Below are 18,752 nucleotides of genomic sequence, written 5' to 3'. Positions count from 1 at the left end.
GAAAGGTATATCCGGTTTTTCTTCATTAATAACGTTACTATATGATAAATTATTCCGTTTTTAATGCGAATTTCAGAATCTATTTCTAAGTAGAAATATACGCGTTTAGTGAAAAGTAATTTGTATTTGTTTGCGTTTAAACACAAAGCCACACAATGGGCTATGTGTGCTCTACCCATCACAGGAATCGAAACCCAATTTTTCGCAGTGTATTTATATTGAAAATCCCGTTTTGCAAAAGCATTTTAACATTTTTCCTTCTTTTTCAAGGATGATAAAGACACTTATACAACTTATTTACACAAAATGACACATTTCCAAGTCTACTGAAGTCTGCCTTTGTACAGACAAGAATAAATACTGTTGAACTAGAATAGTTGGAATATCTTGACTTATATCAACATACCGTTTGAAATACTTACTTTGGACTACATTGTATTTCAACGGAAATCGTGGTAAGCACAATCATATTACCGATTAGGCCCGGAATGGCCAATTGGTTAAGGCACTCCACTCGTTATCTGAGCGTCACAGGTTCAAATCCCTGTTACCTACGGACTTTTTCTAATTTCCCATGCTTCGATAAAACATAACCCAGAACGTGTCCTCAAAAAACATAAGTATAATAATAGTAGACTCGTAATCTGATGGTTGCGGGTTCGCATCCCCGTTGCGCCAAACATGCTCGCCCTTTTAGCCGTGGGGGCGTTATAATGTGTCGGTCAATCCAACTATTCGTTGGTAAAAGAGTAGCCCAAGAGTTGGCGGTGGGTGGTGATGACTAGCTGTCTTCCCTCTAGTCTTACACTGCTAAATTAGGGACGGCTAGCGCAGATAGCCCTCGTGTAGCAGGGAAGGCAGCTAGTCATCATCACCCACCGCCAACTCTTGGGCTACTCTTTTGCCAACGAATAGTGGGATTGACCGTAACTTTATAACGCCCCCACGGCTGAAAGGGCGAGCACGTTTGGCGCGACCGAAAAGTTTTATTTTAGCAGTTATAAGTCTGTCAAATATGTGATCCTACTTCATGTATACCAAACAAATGTTTTTCTCATATTTGCACCCAGTGATATGGATAGTTATTTTCAAATACTTTTAAAAAGTATTTAGTTCTGTGCTCTCAAATTCTTCAAATACTCAATAGCTTTGTGTGTGAGCTTCGGTTAGTAGAGTAAATTTACAGAAAAAAATTCTAATAATATTATTTACAAAATATATTTTTTTTCAGTTTAAAATGTTTTTTCAGTTTTAAAATTTTGTCTTAAATCGTTTATTTTACTAAAAAAACATTTTTCCTCATAAAAGGAGAGTTTTTACATGTTATTTCTCACAAAAGGAATATTTTGTTAAACTCTCATAGGTCATAAACACAGCTACATAAAGTGATCTATTAGAGGTAAACATTAATGTAAAAATCACCTTTTGTGTAATTCGACAGGAATTTATAAAGCTGAGCTTATTTTAAAAGCTATTTGTTTTTATGGCAAATAAACCAAGGCTATTTGCCTCTGTTCCTAATTTTAAAGTGCTGATCAATAAGAAGGAAATCAGCAAACAGGAACTTACTACGCGTCATCTACACTAAAGAACTGACTGTCTCTCTTATAACGCACTTATAGCTTATAGGGCGGTTTCGCATACGTAAGAATGTATTGATAAAAAAATTAAGAATCATGTATATCTGCTCAAGTGTGCTGTGTTGAAGATAAAATAAACCAAATCATTGACGTTTGATATTTAACTTTGTATGAAAACAGCTTTATTGTACCTAAAGTTGTAGAACATGCAGCCATTTTGTAAGTGATATTTCAACGTGTAGTTGAGTCTTATGTTTCTCACGCCTTATGCAAAATGGTACTTAGGTAAAATGCTACAATATGAGAAACACCTTCCATTCCTTTTCCACTTAAGCTGTGTGGGTGAATCAGAAAAAAGTACTGTATATTTGCAGTCACAGCCAGTGAAATGAAAAATGCGTTTCTTAAAATATTTCGGCTAACCCTTAATTAAAGCACGTTGATGGTCACAACTTTGATACCGTGTAAAAGTTATCATATTTTGATAGTTCTAATAAAAATTTCCATCCTGCCACTAGTGGCCATCAAAAACCTATTTCTAATTAGTTTCTTAATGATCACATTAAGAAACGTTATTAAAACCTTACAGTTTCCTTTTTTTTTCTTTAGCGTGTAAAAAGTGTAGTTTCCATTATACAGGCCTCCAAACTTAAACTTCATAAAAGCTGTTTTTGTTTTGATAAAGGATTTTTCATAATTCTGCTAAGAATTTTTCACAAATCTGGAAGAAAAACTTACTTAGATCAAATTATTATTTCGTTTACCACAATTAACATTTTGTTATTGTTATATTTGTTATCTTTGGATTCTAGAACGATTGATAAGACTCTCACGTCGCGATTGGTATAGAGAAATTTATAGCCAGTGGTTGTCAGCATTTTAAGCATAACAAAATTTGACTCGAATTCACTTGTGCAAAATTACATATAACGGTTTGCGAAAAATCTTTACGTGATGGAGAAAAAAATTATATTTTCTGATTTACTGTACAGGGATTTCTGTGGGACATGTAAACATTTCAAGACAATAAAACCATTGCAGATCCGTGTTATTATAATACAAATTTCAATGTCAAATAACGTAAGATCTGTGAAAAAGAAACCTCTCTCAAGCGAGCATGCGCCATAATTACTTTACAATTTCATCTTAATTGTAATCCCGACATGTGCTCGAACTTTTGAGGTGATAATTCAAAGCCATTGTTGTTGGAGATAGTTCATGGATACTCTCTAAACTTGTGGTTTCAAACTGTGTTTTCAGCGGAACTCCAAAGTTCTGCGAAGAGTCATCAGGAGTCATCATAAGGTTAGCTGACAATATCGTTATTTTTTCAGTTATTTTAAAATAACTTAGCAACTATTAACCCGTTAGTGACTAAATATGCTCTTAAAAATAATAAGCTTTGAATTTTGTATATCTATTCAAAATTATACATTAACAATATTGTTACACACTTGTCACTTTCATCTAGGCTAGAGCTTTAACAGTGGGTTGAGTTTGGGTTCGATGACGGAAGAAATGAAATAAAGGATTCCATGGTTTCGTAAACTTTGAAAACAACTTTCTAATGTATACCAGTAGGTGTTTCATGTAGTCATATCAAGGGAGCTGACCAAAGGTCACTGGATCTTTCAATGCTACACAGGGGATAAAGCAAAAAAGAAAACAAAACAAATGTCCTAGTCGATTGATTTGTTAACTGTTCCTCTTGAAACAAAATTAGATTCTTTTTATGATACGTTTTTATTTATGAAAAAAGATGAACACCTATGTTATCGTATAAACAAACCCAGTTGTGATGCGATTAGAGATAGTTGGTGGCAGGCATTTCCTTCTTTCTACACGATGTTTCGAATTTGTGTTGCCATATGTTAACCTTTTGAGTCATCTGGAGATTCGCAGGCTATGACATAAGGAATTGATGATATGTCGAGAACAGTAATTTGTTTTCAGACAAACGTAACCGTTCACTATAGTATTTAATGTGTATAGACTGACCTTTATTAAAATATTTTTTTACCTCATCAAATATTTATATATTATTTTTCACGTATATTCGTTATATAAAATTTACATCTTTCATGTGATCTGTTTTAATCGCAAAGACAATTATACGACTTTACCCAAGACCAACAAATATAATTATCACTTACTGCTTATATTCTCACTCGGAAATACGGATATTTAAGACATAACTGTTTTACTACGGTAGAATAAACACTTCATGGATAACACACATATGCCATTTTATTCTTTACTTACTCTGAATTCACTTAATAACAAATTTAATATACGTTAATTCGGGTGCACAGCGTAAAAAGGACACACGCGATTTTATTTTACTTTAGAAAACGAACCACTGTGAATAAAGTGGAAAAAGATATTTTGAGAAGTAAAAAATTATGAATGAGCTGAGTTATGTAGAGCGTACTATAGATAACGTCACTTTGTTTATAGTTAAGTACAAAGCCACAATGTGCTTTGCCTACTACAGGTATTAACACTCGATTTCTAGCATTATTAGTCCGCAGACATGCCGCTATGCTACTGGGGGCCATCACATACGTAATTATCTTATTTTATTAATGCAGTTATGTATGACAAATAATTGCTGTTAACATTAATTATGATACAAGTATTTGTTAAATATAATTAAATTTATACTCACAAACTATAGAGAAAGGTAAATAAACTGAATTCAGTTATCGTTAGCTTCTTTCTATAGTTACAACAACGCCTATCTTGGTTAGACATGAAATATTAATTAGTGTGTTATACCTAGGTACAAAGTTGGAGAATTCACTTGATAACCCGTTGACAAATCTATCTTAAATAATTGCTTACCTGTTGCTAATGGCCATTTGTCTGTTTTTGTGACCACTCTTGACACATGTCTGCACTACTTACTTTCAAATCGTAAAAATAACAACGGCCTTATGTTAGTGCTGAGTACACTGACGAAAACATTATTTCACAGTCTCAGAATATTTGCGCAGCGCCCTCTGCTTAAATACTTTAAGGAGAGCCAAAATTAATAATGGGTATTTTGTTACTTTAATAAAAAAAAAACGATTACGAACTCCGAAGTCTGTGTATGACAAACTTTCCGTTTACTAATATATTATTTCTTTCAAAATCTCATGACCTATTTTCATTTTTGCATCCATTTTCAAAAATGTCTCCGTGTTCATGAGATTAATCGCACAGCTACATTTTCTTTATTTTTCCACCATTAGCAGAAATAAAATAAATGATGGAATTTATTATATATTTACTATCTCTCCAGTAAGCTTAATCACATTGTCACATCCGATATTTTAACTTGAACAGCGTCGACTTCTAATATCCAACTAATGTGATCTATATTGTAGTATAAACGCAGATGATGGAAAATCATTATTCATTTCCTGTAGTTGAAAACTCAAGATAAGTTTAAAAATCCACTATGAGTATACATTCTGATTTTTTTTTCTAAAGCAAGTTTAAATCTGACTGATGTCATTCTCTCGGTTTAAAAGGTAATGCTCGTGTGTGACACTGGGAGTCTACACGAGCAATGAATGCTATCACGTTTGAGGTAACACGTATCCGACACGAGCGCCCATTGATACAAATACCTAAAGCGGTAGCCATAATAATATTTTAAACCTAAGCTTGTTATTGTCCATCCATATCTCTTTGTAACTTAAAAAAAAAGACCTAAATAATAGTTATAATTAAGAAAGGTTTTTAAAAGTTTATTTCAAGTTTCACATTATTTCATTTTCAACTAAATTTTACTAGTTTAGGTTTTGGTTTGTTTTGAATACCGTGCAAAGCTACACGAGGGCTATCTGCGCTAGCCGTCCCTAATTTAGCAGTGTAAGACTAGAAGAAAGGCAGCTAGTCATCACCACCCACCGCCAACTCTAGGGCTTCTCTTTCACCAACGAATAGTGGAATTGATCGACACATTATAACGCTCCCACGGCTGAAAGGACAAACATGTTTGGTGCGACGGGGATTTGAACCCGCGATTCTCAAATTACGAGTCGAACTCATTAACCCACCTGGCCATGCCCCCCTCCCAAGAATGACAAAAAGAGAATGCTCTAAGGATGAAAATTATGGTTATTACATTGATGACTTTGATAAATTATTTGTTGACAGTAAACCAAGGAGCCAAAATTTTGAATACAAGAATATCCCAACTGTCCCAATACAAAAAAGTGTTCCATAAATCAGCGGATTTATTGATTATTTATTAAACTCAATTGGTGTATAACTCTTTTGTAACTCTTTGTACGTTACTGTGATATATATAATTGTACTTAAATGTGAAAAACAATATACGGCCCTGTTGGGATTTTTCTCAAATACCACATCATTAATAGGTTAAACTGGAAAGGTAGTAAAAAAAAGACATCATTTATATTAGGTGTATAGTCTTGATTTTTTCTAAGAACTTATCTCCACCCCCGAGAAAAACAAAACAATAAATTAATCGTATATGCTTAAACTGTTTCTTGTTAAGTAGAAAATTAAACAATAGGGTGTCTGAACGGTGTCCATCATGGGTGTCAAAACCTACTTTCAGCGTTAGAATCCCTTAGACTTGTGGTTTAGTCACCAGAAGTATGTTTAATTTATATCCATAGGATATAAAATTATTGGATTTTATATTAAACCAAATATTTAAAACTGTTTCAAACTATGGGCTATTTTATCCTTATAAGGAAATTATCCATGCAACTTTTCTCTGGTTCTTATTTCTTGTGTACATAGACGCAACCAGTGAACATAATAGTACATAAAAATCTCTGTGAACTAATTACTTCAAGAACTGCAAACAACAAATATTAGATTTCAAGATTTCAACGAATTCTCCACTGTCTCAAAAATCCAGGGATACATATGCAGGGTGAGTCAAACATCCTGATTTTCATTCACGCCCTCGGAAGGCGAGGGTATTAAAATCGGGCCCTCTTGTGTATGTCTGTCTGTGTTTCTGCAAAAAGTGATAAACCGATCTTCGCAAACACTTTACATAATGTGGAACATCAGTATGAGAACAGTTCTTCCAAAAGTTGGTCCTGATCCTGGATCACTTTGAAGCAATTTCTACAATGGAAAGACAGGACATTTTTGCAGTTTTGGGTCAATAGCTCTGTAAAGTGTGATCGGATTTATACCAAATTTCTTGGGCGCATTAAGGTCACAATTTCTCCTCACACTAGAAAAGATTACTTTGATCATTGATTATTCTAGATCAGAAAAGGATTTTCTGAATTTTCAAAGGCGAAGTTTGACGTTATCCAACATAAGAACGTTTGTTTATTTTGAATTTCACGCAAAGCTATATGAGGGCTACCTGCACTAGCCGTCCCTAATTTTGTAGTATAACACTAGAGGGAAGGCAGCTAGTCATCATCACCGGCCGCCAACTCTTGGGCTACTCTTTTACCAACGAATAGTGGGATTGACTGCAAATTATATAGTTCCCACAGCTGAAAGAGCGAGTATGTTTGGTGTGACGGGGATTCGAGCCCTAGACCCTCAGATTACGAGTCGAGTGTCTTAACCACCTGGCCATGGCGGGTCTAAACACATGTAATCTTGAAAAGAATCGGCGGGGCTAGGATATGAAATATCTCTGATTGATTTTATTATCATTGTTGTGAAGTGTGTGTGTTTTTCTTATAGCAAAGCCACATTAGGCTATCTGCTGAATTCACCGAAAGGAATCGAACCCCTGATTTTAGCATTGTAAACCCGTAGACTTACCGCTGTACCAGCGGGGGACGATGTTGTGAAATAAATGTGAAATATCTACAATATGTTGGCATAGAGTGTTTAGGTATCTTGGAGGCCATTTATTGTATCATGATGATAAAGTTCATACAAATGTTACAGCTTTTGTATCGACACACTTTATCTGAAAATTACAGTTTCAAAGATTGCAGTTGGATGACCTTGATTTGACCTTTATATCATGACGTTGCTCAGTAACAAATGGCCCCTAATATGCCTAAATATCGTACGTCAGTATATTTTTGAAATTCCAATAGCGGAAATGAGGACATTTGACTCGCTCTGGATATTATCCTCTGTTAGTTGAGGTAAAATTACAATATTATAAGCAATGAATTAGGACGTCATTTTACTTTCTGCGCCTTTTGGCAAATGTATAGTATTCCAACTATCTATGGCTAGCTGAAATCTAAGTCTTGGATTGGTCACATAACTTGTGGGTTAAAATACAAGAACAATATCACCAGGCGCCATCATTATTCTATGAATTCGCCACGAATTCTTTTCATGAATGTTCTTAATTTTGATTGGTTCGCAAAAGAATTTACTAACGTTTGACTGCCTCGACTGCATTTTTCTAGCTCTTTGTCGGTAAAGCTTAATTTCAAAAAATGTATTTATTTCAGTTAGCTGTGAAATGTGAGATTAGGTTATATTATACTATGGGTGGGGTAGGAGTGGTAGTACTTGCCCCGTCACTTTTAATTGGCTGTACGCTCGTAAAGAATAAAACAAATAAGTTTATTTATTTATTTGAAGTTAAGCACAAAGCTACACAGTGGGCTGTCTGTTCTCTTTCCACCATGAGTATCGAAACTTGGTTTCTAGCACTGTAAGTCCGAAACAGATAAGAAAAAAATTATATTTAGGGATAATTCGTTTTCTTATCTGCTGTTTTTTTTTGTTATAATTGTCTCATTTGAAATACTTGTAGCTTTTCGGAATTTATTTTTCATAAGATAATCCTGGTTACAGGAAGATAAGTTCCAGGATTGAAGAAGTAGCGATCCAGAAAGTGTTATCATAGAATAATTATTAAACAGCAGCTGAGTAATAACCAAATAATTAATTAGGTGGAATCCCGCAACGCTATTCACACACCTAAATTAATTCAGGTACTAGATAGTGTCTCCACGTGGTACAGCGTCAAGTCTACAAATTTACAACGCTAAAATCAGGGTTCGATTCCCGTCGATGGGCTCGGCAGATAGCACGATTTGGCTTTGCTATAAGAAAACACGAATACTAGATAGTCAATTGTTTATATAAGCACTTAGTGTGAACTTCACGTAAAGCTAGTGTGTGTGTGTCTCTTTTTATAGCAAAGCCACATTGGGCTATCTACTGACGCGCAAAGCTACACGAGGGTTATCTGCGCTAGCTGTTCCTAATTTAGCAGTGTAAGACGGAAGGCAGCTAGTCATTACCACTCAATGCCAGCTCTTGGGCTACTCTTTTACAAACGAATATTGGACTGACTGTCATGATATAATACCCCTACGCTTGAAAGTATGTTTGTTTTGAATTTTGCGCAAAGCTACTCGAGGGCTATCTGCGCTAGCCGTCTCTACTTTAGGGGTGTAAGACTAGAGGGAAGGCAACCTGTGATCACCACCACCGCCAACACTTGAGCTACTCTTTTACCAACGAATAGTGGGATTGACTGTCACAATAAGATGCCCTCACGGCTGAAAGGACGAGCATGTTTGGTGTGAAGAGGATTTAAATCGGTGTTCCTCAGATTGCGAGTCGAGCGCTCTGCCCACCTGGCCATGCCGGGCCACCTTTCGAAAGAAGTCAAAGAACTGTATTTCTGTAAAGACAACGTCTCCAACTCTTACACTTCATTCTGTCGCATTAGCAAATGTAAGGTCAAGTGTACTACGTGCGATGTTTCTCCCTATTTTTATTCTATTTTCAGGGTAGAAATGTGTTAAGAGCTTTTGGACTGCGTGATGGTCACTATCTTATAGTCTTTTTCACAAAATGGTTGAATACATTCGCTCCCTGTTCATGATTGAACAAACATATTTAGTAAAATAGTTAGATGTGTATTACGATTTAGAGTCTGTCCACCCATATCATTTCTCATTGATCTTTTACTAGTTCTTAAGCCCGACATCTGAGAGTTGCGGATTCGAATCCCAGTCATACCAAACATACTCGCTCTCTCAGCCGTGAGGGCGTTATAATGTGACGGCCAATCCCACAATTCTTTGCTAAAAGAGTAGCGCAAGAGTTGGCAGTGAATGGTGATGACTAGATGCCTTCACTCTACTTTTACACTGATAAATTAGGGACGGCTAGCGGAGATAGCGCGAAATTCAAAACAAACAAATAAACTAGTTCTTGTTAGTATAGTATGTCTCAGTGACAAATATGTGTTTTATTTGCATTATCACTGACGATTTACTCAAATAAAACGTTTTGAACAATCAGTCAAAAACCTATTGTTTGATAATAATATTCCTGTTAGAACGTTACCCTCTATCATGCCCCTTTGAAAGTTGCAGAGATTTTTGCTCTTACAAATTTTTTTGGCAGACTAATCATGATGCGACTTTACTTTTGTATTTATAGGGCTAAGACAGTCTCAGAACAAATTACTTGAGCAGATATTTTTCATATGCAAAAAGATAGCGTGTTAATACAATAAACATGTGTGTATTGGGGGTGCTATAAGAAAAGAGCTCATTCAGTGTACATGTGAGTTGCATACAGAATTCTCTAAGTATAAAATGCGTTTAAAGTTTCAGTGTTACATGTATAATAATAAGAGAGATAGTTGACAAATACCAGTGAAATTTTAACGAAAATGCAAACTAAGTCAGTAAAGTTAAAACATTAATTACACGTAAATGCAAATAAAATAGTAAAAAGCATATAAAACCACACACGCAACTAACAATTCCTCATTACTGTAAGTGATAATTATGAGACATTTAGTGTTTTCGAGCTAAAACAGTGACTAGATGTGATTACTTTAAACTATGTTCTGCCAGCTCAAATTTATTTAATGTTCTGTGTATTATCATAGCGTTTTTATTTTATGGTGTGTTGCGAAATTGATTAATTATTATTAAGTAATGAATTAACCAGCAGTCAGTTCTTGTTTTCGTATGCGTTAGGCCTACGGTAAAATCAGACTGATTTCGCTGTGCTTATGTGCGAAAACTGAGTCGATTAAGTTATGGCTTGTAAATATATGTACATATGAAGAACAAAATAATTGAGTCTGTACGCTATATATATATATATCTTTAATTGAATAGACTTAAAAGGGAAGACGCACGATTTGCGCGGCACTTAACAAAGGTATATGATTAAACATTCTGAATATAATTATTTAATCAGTAAATTAGACAAGTAAATTTAAATGTGAATAACGAAGTGAAATAAGACAGGCTGGAAAAGTACGAGCTAATCAATGTAAACTGTTCAATGAAGCAGTTAAGGAGTTAAGGCCAATGAAGACAAAGTTCAACTGAATCATGAAATTGTTTGTTTGTTTTAGAATTTCGCGCAAAGCTACACGAGGGCTCTCTGCGCTAGCCGTCCCTAATTTAGCAATGTAAGACTAGAAGGAAGGCAGCTTGTCATCACCTCTCACCACCAACTCTTGGGCTACTCTTTTACCAACCAATAGTGGGATTGACCGTCACTTTATAACGTCCCCGCGGCTGAAAGGGTGAGCATGTTTGGTGCGACGGAGATTGGAACCCGCGACCCTCGGATTACGAGAATCATGAAATAATGAGAAACTATAAACATATTAGAGAATTTTACTGGAAAGTCTACAACTTTACAGAAAAAAAGAATACTTTTTTTTTATTATCTCATCCGTTAAGCGCCCTGTAAAAGTTACAAATCTCCATGAAAAACAAACAAACAAACAAATACAAAACGCTCGAACCAAGTTCAGTGACAAGGGTGATGTTCGTATCAAACACTTGCGATGACAGAAAACATTGGATGTTGATAACTAACGAACAATTATAAGAATGATATACGAGAAGGAATGAATGACTTATAACTGCTTGATTTGAATCCCCCATTCTCCTCCTTTGAAGATAAATAAGTAGAGAGGGGCTCGCAACGTACTGATAATAAGATATGGCAGGTATGTTTTTCACCAGGTAAACCTTACTAATCGGTTCAATGAAAATATTATAAAATATAGCGTCACATGAAAGTTTTTCAGAGTAGCCAATGAAAACATCAAACGCCTAGACCTTTAAAGCATATTATCAGGAAGGGAGTTTCTTTAAAAATTACAGTCGCACCAAACATGCTCGCCCTTTCAGCCGTAGAGGCGTTATAATGTGACGGTCAATCTCACTATTCGTTGGTAAAAGAGTATCCCAAGAGTTGGAGGTGGGTGGTGATGACTAATCGCCTTCCTTCTAGTCTTACACTGCTAAATTAGGGACGGCTAGCGCAGATAGCCCTCGTGTAGCTTTGCACAAAATTCAAAACAAACCAAAGTATTCACACTTGACATTCAATAATGTTCACCATCTATGAGAAAAGGATTTTATTAACATTTTAGCTTAAAAGTAAGCTGTTATCACGGCATAAACATCACAAAATATGGAGTATTTTTTGTAGACGCAGTTTTCAATCGAGTGTTGCAACATAAAAGCAAGACAGTTTTACTGCGTCTACAAAAAATACTCCAATATACGCGTGATAATTTCAGTGAAGGAAAAAATATTTTTTTAAAGTTTGTTATTTGATTGTTTTGTGTTTCAAACGTGTTCCGTTTTTTGTGATTTTTTATTGGTTAAATTTGAAACTTATACTGTTTTATTTGTAGTTGTTATTGGTTAAATATATAATTTTATGGAAATTCTGAATGTTTTACTTATTGTTCAGTTTTTAAAATACTGTCTAGTTATAAAAATATTACCCAGTTATGATTGGTGATGATCAGTGCGATAGTTTAAGAGATCCGGGTTTTGAGCGTAAACACCGCAAGCTCCATTACAATAAGATTATTTATTATGTCCAACATTGCTAGGTGTTCTTTCTATTCGTCTTTAAAATCGTACAAATTGTCGACGTTCTTGATTGACAGAAGTCTGGTTTATTTGTTTGTATTGAATTTCTCGCAAAGCTACACGAGAGCTATCTTCACCAGCCGTTCCAAGTTTAGCAGTAATAGACTAGAAGGAAGGCAGCTAGTCAACACCACTTACCTCCAATTCTTGGGCTACTGTTTAAAAACGAATGATAGGATTGACCGTAACACTATAATTCCTCCACGGCTGGAAGAACGGGCATGTTCAGTGACTGGAATCTATTACACGACCTGCAACTTGCATGTCACTACCCTAAGCATCAGGCCATGCCAAATCCAGTTTGAGAGGTCAAAATTTATTAGCAGCATTTAATGCCATAAAAAGTTTTTTTTACGTATAGGTTTGTTTTTTCGCACACGAGGGCTATCTGCGCTAACCGTCCCTAATTTTGCAGTGTAAGACTAGAGGGAAAGCAGCTAGTCAGCAGCACCCACCGCCAACTTTTGAGCTACTCTTCTAACAACAAATAGTGGGATTGATTGAAACAATACAACGCCCCCACAACTGAAAGGTCGAGCATATCAGAGCTGGTAGAAGCCTCAAGAATACGGTTACGAATGAAACCTATACTGCTTTTGCATTGAAAACGAATTACATACTTACATGCATATAAATATTTTATCTTCAATAGATTCTAAGGAAAGACTGAGGACTTTAGCTGTGTGAGAATTGTTTTAAAATTATAATATTCATTGCTGTATGTAATAATTTCAGAAGACAGTAAACGAGAAAGATGTTGGCTAGAAAGAGTGCTAATTACTTACATTACATATTAGTTTAGAATCAGGACATGATGTTTTTCATATTTATTTTAACAACTGGGATATTTTTTATTGAGTTCGAAATCCAAGTTGCTAAGTGGTGCCCGTGATGACTCGATGCATTAACACTGTGTTTAAGCTTTATTAAATATTTTCGTTATACAATGAACAATGCTATTACGTATTCGTTTTATTTGCGAAACAAAGCTTTTGCGTAGAGATTGTTTGTTGGTGTTACTTACGTTGTTTTCTTTTGGGTTGCAACAGTTCTTAAAAGAAAAAAAACTCTTTCTTTTTAGTTGTTTTCGCATATAATAAAATGCAAAATGTTTGGTAAAAGATATTTCAGTTTTTCTGTGAAATGTAGTTCATTTTCGTCACACTTTTGCTTCGTTGTTGGAATGTGCACAAAGAAAGTATATGGTTAAAAAACAACTTATATGCCACAAACTTATATTGCATAAAGAAAGTAGATGGTTAAAAAACAACTTATATTCCACAAAGAAAGTATATGGTTAAAAAACAACTTATATTCCACAAAAAAGTAGATGGTTAAAAAATAACTTATATTCCACACACTTATATTGCACAAAGAAAGTAGTGGTTAGAAAACAACTTATATTCTACAAAGAAAGTAGATGGTTAAAAAATAACTTATATTCCACACACTTATATTGCACAAAGAAAGTAGTGGTTAGAAAACAACTTATATTCTACAAAGAAAGTAGATGGTTAAAAAATAACTTATATTCCATACACTTATATTGCATAAAGAAAGTAGATGGTAAGAAAACAACTTATATTCCACAATAAATGTATTCTCTGTTAAAAATAAAAAAAACACTGGTGTTAAAAATGAAACTTGCGTTGTGTGAAACATGAGTATCTGATGCGTTGTAACAAGCTGAAGTTAATAACAACACAATCATGGTGGGCAGACAAAATGTAACACGAATATATTGGGTGATACGCACCTTTCCTGTCGTATTTAATACAATCTGCTTAAATATAATAGATATCATTTCACTGCGCAACAACATGATTAGACAAGTATAATTTTGAACTGATTTTCAGACATAATTTGTGTTGTTAGAAAACACACAAAATTGATGTATTTATATCGCTATAACAATTAATTGTGTTATATTTTGGAGAGGTATTTGTTGACCCCCGCTAGTACAGCGGTATATCTCCGTATTTATAACGCTAAAATGCGGGGGTCGATTCCCCTCGGTGGGCTGAGCAGATAGCCCGATGTGGCTTTGCTATAAGAAAAACACAAACATAGACAGGTATTTGTTTGAGAAACGCAGTTTGTGATTTTGTGGAAAAGAATAATGATTGTATTAATTGGTAATACAAATTTTTATGGTGTAATGATGTAGGAAATTGTTTTCTTTCTCTCGAATTAGTAATCCTTCGTTATTTTAAATATCAGAAGCATAGTGACAAGAGAAATCTTGTGAATCAAATTCGAAACTAAATTGTATACGAACTTTGGTCTTTGAAAGTAAAAGTCGAATCATTTTAGTTTGTAACAAGCCAAACCAATCGGCTCGGCATGTCTAGGTGGTTAAGGCACTCGATTCGTAATCTGAGGATCGCGGATTCGAATCCCAGTTACGCCAAATATGCTCGCCATTTCAGCCATGGGGGCGTTGTAATGTGACGGTTAATTCCACTATTCGTTGTTACAAGAGTTGGCGATGGGTGGTGATGACTAGCTGTCTTCCCTCTAGTCTTACACTGCAAAATTAGGGACGGCTAGCGCAAATAGCCCTCGTGTAAGTTTCCGCAAAAAAATCAAACAAAGAAATCAAACCAGTCATGTGAGCTCTAGTGGTCTTGGAAACTGTTTCTATGAGACTGGTGTTTATAATAACTAAGCAGCATAATCTACCCCAAATTATTAAACAAAAATTGATAGTTCGATGCTTCTACACATATTTTAAATTAAATTTAAATGAGGCAGATCTTGTTTTTATAGAACTTAAAATTCAGCTATATTTCTAAGCCCAACTGAATTCACGTTACTCCAGGGTCAACTCCAAGCAAAACAGTAAACATCGTTAACACCTCTCAAAAATTCTTCATTACAATCCACGCTTTCTCCACCACAAGGGCTTATGGTAATATCACCACATGGATGCTGTTATGTTTATGTATGTTTCATTTTGACCTTCAATACGTCTTTGGATTAAATAACATCGTCTAGCGTGAAGCTTACTCATAAGACAGTATTTATAGCCACATGAATATTGTATGAACGACAGTTGGTGTGCATTACTTGCATATTACTTAGTAACACAAACCTTGATAGCGAATTGAGAATTTTTTAAACAGTGATAAAATATACAGTTATGAAATTACGTCACTTTTACCGCCATTTTATTGTTCCAGATGACAGTATTATTGCGAATATAGTTTATTATTTTGAAACATCTTCATAAGTAACCAAGGCTTTTGTTTCTTCAATGAAATTTTTTTTTTCAGTTATATAGCCGTTAGAGTATCATTGACATGTTATTACTCTACTAAAACCAAAAAGGAATCCTCAGTAGCCGCGGCGCTTGAAATTCTTTTAAGCAACATTAGAGTAATCTATGAGACCTTTACCCCCCTTTTTATTAGCTATATTTGTGTACACCAGCAATAACACACGTGAACACACTTATACCCCATACGGTTTCATTACTTATCAGGATCCTTATTGGCCTATCCTCAAATTGAAATTCTTTTAGGTAGTTTTAGAGTAAATTAGCCTGTAAAATTTTGGACGTGGTCAAATACATTAATAGAAAAGGTTTGACTTGCTGAGTATGTGTGTTTTCTTGTAGCAGAACCACATCAGGCTATCTGCTGAGTCCCTTCCTGAGTCCAAGAGTGTAATTAGATTTCGAATCGGTCAAGAAATAACGAAGCTATAAACTAAAAGTTTGTAATTGAAAACTCAAGAATTACTTTATGCGTAGCAGCTAAAAAACAAAATGTTTACCACACAAATGCTTTATTTCACACTCAAAGAACAAACAGTCGTGTCAAATGTCGGCTTATGACCGAAACGTAACACACAGTCAAACATTTTTTCTATGTTTTGAAACTGAAAGAAAGCATTAGAATGAAATAGTTGTTTTTTGTTACAAATTAATAATGTTTGTAACTATCATCAGACGAGCACCAATTTACTTTAAATACAGTTTTGTTGGTTAGATGATTTGCCACAGGAATATTACCTTTCTATGGATGCACTTGTCATACACGTATTTGGAAAACCATAAAAAAATCACCAGGACTGTTTTGAGAATTGTAGTGCACTTCTTTGAGAACTCAATTAAAAAGTCCTCGTGCTTATGGTATTGATGTACCTTTTCAGAAACCGCGTAAGATATATATATATATCCTTATAGACCTGTGTGCACATATGTTAGGAAGTATCTATTCGTCTTTTCTTCTTCAATAATGCAAATAATGTTTTGTATACTTTGTTTGTAGTTTACCCTATAGTATAGTCCCCATAGGATATTGGTATTTTTCTCGAAACATTCGTTCGTTATCATTATATGTATTAATTAAATGAAAAATTAAAAAAAAATATTTTAATAGCACACAACAGAAATTATGGAAATTGACATGCGCAAGTATCTTTCATTTTATCTTTTACCTCGTAATGTATCCAGTATTGCAGGAATTATGGCAATTATATCTAACACACTGGAAAACAATGTGCTTCTAATTTATCTGACCTTCCTTCCCTCAGTGACATAGCGGTATGCCTACGGACTTATACCTAGAAACCGGCTTTCGATACCCGTAGAGAGCAGAGAACAGATAGCCCATTGTGCTTACCTACAAACAAACTAACAGATTAATTTAGCTGTACATCAATAACAAAAAGAAATGTTACAATATGCAAACCAAGAAATACATACAAATCAATTAAACCACTAAGATAAAAACACTTGACCATACATTAAACACAAAACACCTAAGTTTAGTTCAAGAAAACAAATTTAAACTTGCTATTATATTAAGAGCTGGACAGAGCAATTCAACTAAGAAAACAGGTTTTCCTAGCTCTAAACTTTTGCCACTGAAAGAAAACAACAACAAAACAAAACAGCCAATAAGAGTCTCCAATACATCCACACTTTGATCAAATTTATCATGCCTATCCGGTTCCTTATGCTTATCTGATGTTCCTCGTGCAGTGGGCGTAGTATGAAACTGATTAATTTACCGATTTTACAACTGTTAACAACAAGAAGAAGAAAAAATAAAGCCGCAAACAGACAGCAAAAAAGAAAATGATAATATGGAAAAAATTACAAACATAAATACAATAATAATAATTACGAATAACACAAAAAATATTTATGTATAAACGACTAATTCACTTTAATGAAAAGCGGCCCGGCGTTGCTAGGGGATTGAGGCGCTCGACTTGTAATTTGAAGGTCGCGGGTTCGAATGCCTGTTGCACCCAACATCCTCGTTCTCTCAGCTGTGGGGCGTTATAAAGTTGCGTTCAATTTCACTATTTGTTGGTAAAAGAATAACCTAAGAGTTAGGCTAAATTAGGGACAGCTATCGCATGCAGCCCTAGTGTATCTTTGAGAGAAAATTAAAAACAAATGATGACAATAAAAGTAGAATTTCAGTAACAAACATTTTAAATTAATGTAAAAGAATATTCGCATTGTTATTATACATTTTAAATAGGTAGTATAGTAGCCTAATTTTATTTAGTTTACCTTTGTTTACATCTCCAGTTAATTAATTTTGTTACTCTTTTTATCATTAGTGAAAGTTATGGTCTTATATAGTCTTCGGTAATCCCAAAATTAATTAATCGAATATCAACTTCATTCTGAATACAGCTCATAGATAATTTCAAATAAGACGAATCCTCAATATAACAATTAATTTAATATGCAGTAATAAATTATCAACAAAGAACATCGCTGTGTATTTTATTATATATCTATATATGAATTCCAACGATTATATTTCATTCATTTAAAAGAGCTCTAAACGTTTAGACGTACTGAACCATCTTATGAAATCAGAATAAAAGCCACAGAAGAGCAACAGGAGAATATTTATCTTCATAAATTATACCGTCGTTTTGAGGGTACAGCGTCTTTCAGATCGAACCAACAATATTTTAAAACCTCAAGCTCACAAAAACTTAGAAAACTGTTTAAAATCTGAAATTATGAGATATTACACAATAATGACAATGGTGTTTCATATTGTTGTAGAATCTGATTGGATAAAATCCACTCAGAAATTAGGAAGGTTAAACGTGTCTAATGAACAATTCTGAGACTAATATGTATACGTTAATTGAATAATCAATAAGATGATATATATTTGACGCCACTTAATGAGACTGATTATCCTTTATTTAAACCATATAATTACCAGTTATTTAGAAGCAATGATAAGTTTCAGTGATGTGTTTAACATTCAACTATGGAGCTATTTCGAACACTTTGAGGTTAGTAAGTAATATTTCGTAGTGAATTAAATATAAAGTC

At 34.4% G+C, this 18,752-nt stretch overlaps 1 protein-coding gene and 1 long non-coding RNA gene across 6 annotated transcripts in view; one reads left to right on the top strand and one right to left on the bottom strand.

Annotated features, from left to right (window-relative positions):
- LOC143252134 (uncharacterized) overlaps positions 1-4,563 on the bottom strand; it is an 80,822-nt gene extending 76,259 nt beyond the window's left edge. For all 3 annotated transcript variants that reach the window (XR_013028855.1, XR_013028854.1, XR_013028853.1), the window contains exon 1: positions 4,425-4,563. This is a non-coding gene — a long non-coding RNA (uncharacterized LOC143252134). The remainder of the gene's footprint in view (positions 1-4,424) is intronic.
- LOC143252133 (hormone receptor 4-like) overlaps positions 1-18,752 on the top strand; it is a 137,773-nt gene that overhangs the window by 36,013 nt on the left and 83,008 nt on the right. The gene's annotated exons all lie outside the window — the stretch shown is intronic.

Source organism: Tachypleus tridentatus, chromosome 6, assembly GCF_004210375.1.
Source record: "Tachypleus tridentatus isolate NWPU-2018 chromosome 6, ASM421037v1, whole genome shotgun sequence".
NCBI classification, from domain to species: domain Eukaryota; kingdom Metazoa; phylum Arthropoda; class Merostomata; order Xiphosura; family Limulidae; genus Tachypleus; species Tachypleus tridentatus.
The sequence above is the reverse complement of the archived record's forward strand: the minus strand, read 5'-3'. Positions and strand labels throughout refer to the sequence as shown.